General features: G+C 34.9%; 1 long non-coding RNA gene across 1 annotated transcript; it reads left to right on the top strand.

Annotated features, from left to right (window-relative positions):
* Nucleotides 1-228: 228 nt before the first annotated feature.
* LOC136794271 (uncharacterized) lies at nucleotides 229-5,017 on the top strand. Its single transcript, XR_010840817.1, has 3 exons — nucleotides 229-311; nucleotides 1,564-1,645; nucleotides 4,931-5,017. It is a non-coding gene; the product is annotated as an uncharacterized lncRNA (long non-coding RNA).
* Nucleotides 5,018-7,457: the final 2,440 nt, after the last annotated feature.

Raw genomic sequence — 7,457 nt, 5'->3', positions numbered from 1 at the left:
TTTGTAAGGCTTGGAATCCTATAAATCAGATACACCACCAGTTTTTTTTAAAGAGGGCTTTGTAAGCATTGGCTTTATAAAGTCAACCTACATTCTTAAAACTGTATGGTTATAACTGATGCTATGAACATCATTCTCAAATATGACATTCCAGTGAAAGCTCTAGTAAAACTAATGTTTTCAATTATGTCCTGTTACAGGGAGAAAATATTCTTATTAAACTTACACAAATAACTATAATGCCAGAGTTTCTGCATTCTGGAGGGATCAGGCAACAAGAAAAAAATAAATGCTTCATTTTTACTTACAAGGTACCATCTATTCAATTATTGTGTATAGATAGCTTAAAAGAAAGAGGTTCTTTATATCAAGAAAACAGAACAGTCAAAAACCAGTAATACTCTGAGAAAAAGTCAAAAAAGAAACCATAATCCTTCTTCATTAATCCTTTCAGCTCCACATAATTAATTCTTATTCTGTTTGATCTTGGGTTAGTGGTTTTATGAACTCATTAGCTTTTCCATTCGTTGTGGAAATCCTTATTCATTCCAGTATATGATCTTAAAGTTATTTAAGCAATGCCATTAGAAGCTTGTACTTCCGAGTACCTGTCATAGTCCTTTTCATGAGTCTCTGAGACAGTCCTTTTTGATGAAGATGAAGCACTTTGGCCAGTAGCTGATTGTAAGAACTTTCAGAAAAGAATCAGAGTAAAACAGTAACTATATGTGAATCACTAAAGGCTTAGGTGACTGTGGTTAAAGATCTGAAGAGAGTTTATTATAAGGCAATTGAAAATGAAATTTAGATGACTTTGTCACATACGACTTTTAAAAATAACTGGAATTATGACAGATAAAATTATACCAAGACATATTATGGATAGTAAGGACATTGTCAAATTTCTAAAAACTTTATATAATTTCTGACATACTTACATTAATAACATATACACATACAAATATAACCTAGGAAAGTAAGTATCTCTACTTATTTGACAATGCTTCCCATGCAATTTAGCTTATCAAATAAACCTAATTAGTCTGACACCTCTCTTTTTACAAGGTAAGAAAAGAAATTCTTTGAAATTTTCCAGGGACCTTCCTGGAAATCTCAAGGTTAGTTCAAGGTCAATAAGACTTTATTTAGAATTTGATTTGGAGAAGTTATCAAAAATGTTAAAAGGTTTGAACACTTGATTAAACAAGATCACAGATCAATATGAAATGATACTATTCAACCAAAGTTATACTAAAAGATTTTAAAAGTAAATATAGGGGGAATGGGAAGTTGGTGTTTAAAGGGGACAGAGTTTCGGTTTAGAAAGGTGAAAAATTCGGGAGATGGATGATGGTGAGAGTTGCACAGTAATGTGAATGTACTTAGTGCCACTGAACTGTATGGTTAAATATGTTAAAATAGTATGTTTTATATTATGTGACTTTTACCCAATAAAATTTTTTTTAAAAGTAAATGTAGGAGGTTATATGATTATTAAAACAAATACACAAATTAGATCTTTTAACATTTAGAGAACTTAGTTTTGGTTCTCTTAATTTTCAGGACATGATAAAGACAACATAAAGCACAAGAAATTATTCTGATAAGACACAGAATCTTTGTTCCTAGGTGAAAGACTCAAAAGGTAAAGAAAAACCTTTTATAATCTATTATTAAGAGCAGACAAGTAGGGCTTCCCTGGTGGCGCAGTGGTTGAGAGTGTGCCTGCCGACGCAGGGGACATGGGTTCGTGCCCCAGTCCGGGAAGATCCCACATGCCGCGGAGCAGCTGGGCCCGTGAGCCATGGCTGCTGAGCCTGCATGTCTGGAGCCTGTGCTCCACAGCGGGAGAGGCCACAACAGTGAGAGGCCCACGTACAGCAAAAAAAAAAAAAAAAAAAAAAAAGAGCAGACAAGTAATCCAAGAAAACTTTGTCATTTTAACAGATAAAGGAAACCAAACTCTAGTTTTACACTGGTTATTGATAATAAAGCTCCTTGTAACAAATCCATTCAATCTTAGCCAGTTTAACCACATAAGCTATTCTCTCTTGCTCTCTTTTTCTCCTGTTTCTTTTCTGCCAACTCTTTACAACTTTCTATTTCCATCAGGCTTTTGTCCTTTATTTTCCTCTTTCTTGTTTTGGAACAATGTGTTGAAAACCTATAAAAAAATTACTTCAGGGCAAGATTACTCTCCTTTTTTTCCTTAATAAAAACATTCTACATTCTTTAAATACTTTGCATAGGATTTTTTTCTTCAATCTTATTAGTCTTAGTTTTATCCACACATGCTGTTTACAGTTCTTTTTTTTTGCGAGGGGGTTGCATTGGGTCTTCATTGCTGCGCGTAGACTTTCTCTAGTTGTGGGGAGCAGGCGCTACTCTTCGTTGAGGTGCCCGGGCTTCTCATTGTGGTGGCTTCTCTTTCTGGGGAGCATGGGCTCCAGGTGTGTGGGCTTCAGTAGTTGCAGCATGTGGGCTCTGTAGTTGTGGCTCGCGGGCTCTAGAGAACAGGCTCAGTACAGGCTCAGTAGTTGTGGCTCTCAGGCTCTAGAGTGCAGGCTCAGTAGTTGAGTGGCACGGGCTTAGTTGCTCCATGGCATGTGGGATCTTCCTGGACCAGGGATCGAACCCATGTCCCCTGCATTGGCAGGCAGATTCTTAACTACTGCAACACCAGGAAGGTCCTGTTTACAAATTTTAACATTTAGTAACCTCAATTTCCAGAGAAAAAGAACATGTAGACAATGTGAACTGTCTGCTACAAACCAGCATTCTTTAGTATACTGGCAAGTTTATGAATACATAGTTTCATAATTTATAGAGGCATATGCTTCTTTATAGTAAAATATCGCAATATGGCAGCCTCCAGAGTGATTGATGAGTTCCAACCATCCTATTCTCATCACCAAACTCTTGGGGAGGAAAACTTTTTCCTCTACCCACTTATATTAAGGGACTGGGGTACTGCAAATTAAGCTGACAAAAAAGACAGATTAGCAAGAGAAAAAAAAGGTTTATTTGTTTGGACATGGGAGTACGCAAATGAAGTGGCTCATTAAACTACTAAGATTAGGGGCTTATATATCTAACTTAAACGTGGAAAGGGAGGGGTGAGAAAAGCATTCTCAGAAAAAGATGGGTTTCTTTAGAAAAAATAAATGAGTTCTTAGAGGAAAAAATAGGAGATAAGAAAGTTTGTGATAATGTTTGTTTATGCAGGTGCAAGTGGTCTTTTCCCACCTTCTTCATGGCCACAAAAATCCCCTGGAGAAGGGATTTATGATAGCTGAATTCTTTGGGGAGGCTCTGCCTTTAGACAGATAAGAGGAGTTCAGAATAAAGGTTCTTCACAGAGGTATATTCTGGATCTCTTTCCACAGTCCATTGCAGCTTAATCCATGTGGACTTCCGTGACTGTCCTACTCTATATGCAAGACGTAAATCCTGAAAGCCTCATACTTAATGACAGTGAGGCCTAGTGTATTATATATAGCATATACTGTGTATTTTTTAAACCACTGGATAGTTGAACTGATTAGGCTTTCAAGTTATATTTATTTATTTTTAAGCCACTATGTGTTGTAAGAAATACATGAAAGACATCAGAGACCCTGGCTTACTCTGGTTTCTCACAATGTTATATAATCTAATCTTTTCTTTGAAATTTATTTTTTTCTTAGGTAAAATGAGGATAGTAATAAACCATTCCTACAAGATTGATGAAAGATAATGAGATAAAGGAGAATGAAAGAACGTGGCATAGTGTTTGATACATAGTAGGGATTCACTAAATTTCAGTTGAATCTGAATCTAGTTGAACCCAAATTTTTGATGATGGCATTATGTTTTCTCCCTGTTTCCGTTCATTTCTTGTCTTACTTTTAACAGTTTTAATTATAGTGGAGATGTCATAGTGTGGGCTACATTTTTCACTTAACATTATCTGATATATATTTACACTACATTTGTACCATGTCATCCCTCTTAAGGTCACTACGCCATGTTGTCACTAAAAATCAGTCAAGTGGAATCACACAGTCATTTGCAAGTGCTAGTTATTTGTTTGGCAAGGTGGAAGCTTATACTTTTAGATCGTAAATTAATGGCTAAGTTAATCTTCCTTTTTTAATTAAGAAAAGTCAACTAACCATAAATGTTGATTAAACAGATGATGGTACTGAAAGCAGCATATAGATAATATATGTTACACAAATTACTTAGCCTGTGTATCTTCATGAAGAGTAAAGAGAAAATCAAGGTGATTATCTGAAATCTATAGGCACAAAGTCTAACAAAACAATGTTTACTTCAACCACATTTGTGAATTTTTGCCAGGATTATCTGTCTAATTGCTCTAATAATCCACTTAGGTCCTTAAAATTTAATCTAAACCCTCTTTGTTTCAGTCATTAGAAATGATTATTTTCCCTTCACTATTTTATACATGTAAATATTGAGAAGATAAATGACAAAGAGTGATTACTAAGCTCTTTACAGGAAGTACTGAGAATAAAGGCAAAATACAAAAAGTTTTAAACTGCTCACATTATTTTGGATGGGAATTTTCTTGTTGTTTCTTGGTCAATATTTCTTAGTCTTACAACACACCTTAGAGAATCAGCATCCTAAATTATTTCTTCAGGATGTAAATTCATCTGCTCTTCCTCCAGATAAGTTATTTATTTTACAGAAAAATCAATGTTGAGGTTGAGACTTTATCAGGTTAAAAAGCAGCTTAAATCCAGTGATGAAAGTGTTATCTCTCATTTGCACCCGCTCTTAGTTTGAATTCAGGTATTTGTGAACCTCTAGAAATATTTACTTTTTTGCTTATCTTCCTGCTGATCTTATGATCAGAGAAGAAAGGGGTATAATGTTTATTGTCTAAATGCCAAGTATTAATTAAATCATTTGATGGTTACAGACACTAAAGAAAAGGAATAAAAAGGAGACATTTTGTTCCTCTGCATGAAGAAAATAGCTGGAACTCCATTCATTTGGTATTCTACTCCATTTGGTAAGGACTCTTCTCCTCTTGCTTTCACTGTGTATGTTCAAACATCTAGATGCATTTTTCAGATTGCCTTTGGAGACTGCCCATGAGGATAGGGATTTACATTCATTTTCAAAGATCACAGCATTTTGTTGCAGAGAACGTTCATTCTACTATGAAATGCAGCAGTCTATACAAAAAATATGCAAGTGTCACTTGAAATCTAAGCTCTTAAATGAGAAAGAGGACATCTGGTTATACTATTTGTGCTCCCTATACACCCACAGTCTGGAAACGTGCAGAAAATTTTCTTAGCAAGTAACCAAACAACTACACAGTACAATAAAACCTCACCCACCATTGAGTCAAAGATGTAAAACAACCTTAAAGAGAGGAAGTTTAGAGTCATCAATTTTGTAATACAAACTTGTAAGAATTTAGAAACTATGAGTAAAGGTTACATGAACAATATATTTGGAGGAATTTTGCAAAACATCTAAGAACATAAAATAGTGTATTTTATTTTAAACAATTTACAATTCTGACCTGTTCATTACTTGGGAGTTGACATCTCCAGGCCAGTCTTGATCAGTTCATATTATGAAGGATTTTATTGCACATTCCATTTTCTGCCAGGGACACTCTTTTCTCAGATACTCGTGTGACCTGCTTCTTTATTTTCCTTTAAGTCTCTACTCAAGTATCCCTAGATAAAATAGCATTCCCCCTGTCCCCAGAGCACATTCTACCTTTCACCCTGTCTTTAATTTTTTTTTCTCCTTAGCCCTTACCACTTATTTAACAATCTGTGTATTTATCTGTTTACTGACTCTCATCTTCCACTAAAATGTAATCTTTATGAGACCAGGGACTTTACTGGTTTTATTCATTCTTTATTCCTAGTGTCTATAGCAGCTCCTGGCACATAGAAGGTACACAATAAATATTTGTAGAAAAAAGGAACAAATGGAATTTGCCTGACTCTGAAGCAAAAAAAAAAAAAAAAAAAAGACTAAGGAAAAGATGTAAATTGATAAATAACTGGTAGAACAATAACACAGAAAAGGGACTCTTTCTATTTGTGCCTGATGTTCTCAAATCTATTTGATGTTTGTTTTTTGCTGGGCTTGAAATGTAGGCATTCAGCCAAGAGGCTGCATGCTGACTAATGAGATAGAGATACAGATCTAGCCCAGCAATATTCATATATTCTATATGCATTCATTTTTCTCTAGTGACATTTTAATATATTTTGGTGAAGATATTCCCAAGATAATGAAGATATGTCGAGTGAGCATTGAAAGTGATGAGTTTTTTTTTCCATTATCAAAGACAAATACAGGTGTATAATATATGCAGAGCATTGAAAGTGAGGAAAGAAAATGAGAGAACCCTAAGTAATGAAAAGAAATTAAAGCTCTCCAGTAATGAAAAGGAAGGCCAAACTGAAAACATAAATCTCTAGACTCAGCAAGAATTTATAATGATGTGGAGTGAGTGGACCAATGGCTTTCATGATGGGACTCATTTTGAAAAAAAATGTCATTTCCACTGCCAAATAGAGTTTAGTGAAAATTTTGTCTTCAGTCTAATCACATGAGCCAAATTCTGGCCTCATATATTCTGATATGATGAATGAACCAATTCCTGAGGTTATTTGTGAGATTCTAAGAATAATATCAAGGAGGGTGGTCCCAGCTAAAGTGAGATCTTGGTATATTTGCATTAGGTCTTATGTTACAGACTAGAACTTCTGTGTAACATGACATTAACAGAATAAAGACTATTTAATTCAAGACTGCTTTAGAATCTGTCCAAATGACAATGAAAGATATCAATTCACTTATAATGCAGTCCTGATGGTCAGACCATAGCGTATGTGTTGGTTTTAGCAGAGAGTTAGAATAACAAGGCAAAGGGGAATCGAGACAGGTCATTTTCAAGCAGGACCAAATCTAAATCAATTCAGAGAGGTATCATCAGTTTTGGGGTTTGAGCCGTAAAGAACAACTATCACAGATCGAATTTTTTTTTTTTTTGGAAATTGACCATGTTAAAGTAAATCAAATTAGAACATCTCCTCTAATACTGGCTTATATACTAGCAAAATTAGGGCGAATAGTTGACACAGTTTATACCGGAGGGTATTGATGATTCAAATGAATCCAGCTGTTTTATTGGGAGGATGGGGAATCTCTCTGGATGGTAAGCATAGCAGTAGCAGCTAATACAAATAATGCTCACATAGTGTAGGTCATCCTACCTTGGTCTGCTATGTATTGGGTTCCATATATTACACAATAATATTTGACTTCAGTTTTTTCAAATACTTTAGGTGGTGAGCTGTTTAATTCAGTCACTAATAAATTGATTTCCAGTTCTTTTGGTTGGAATAAGTGAATATTCATAGAAATAGAGAAATAAAAATGGAAGCCAAAGAGTAGATGTAAAGACAGAT

Source organism: Kogia breviceps, chromosome 5 (genome assembly GCF_026419965.1).
Source record: "Kogia breviceps isolate mKogBre1 chromosome 5, mKogBre1 haplotype 1, whole genome shotgun sequence".
Taxonomy (NCBI): Eukaryota; Metazoa; Chordata; class Mammalia; order Artiodactyla; family Physeteridae; genus Kogia; species Kogia breviceps.
The sequence above is the reverse complement of the archived record's forward strand: the minus strand, read 5'-3'. Positions and strand labels throughout refer to the sequence as shown.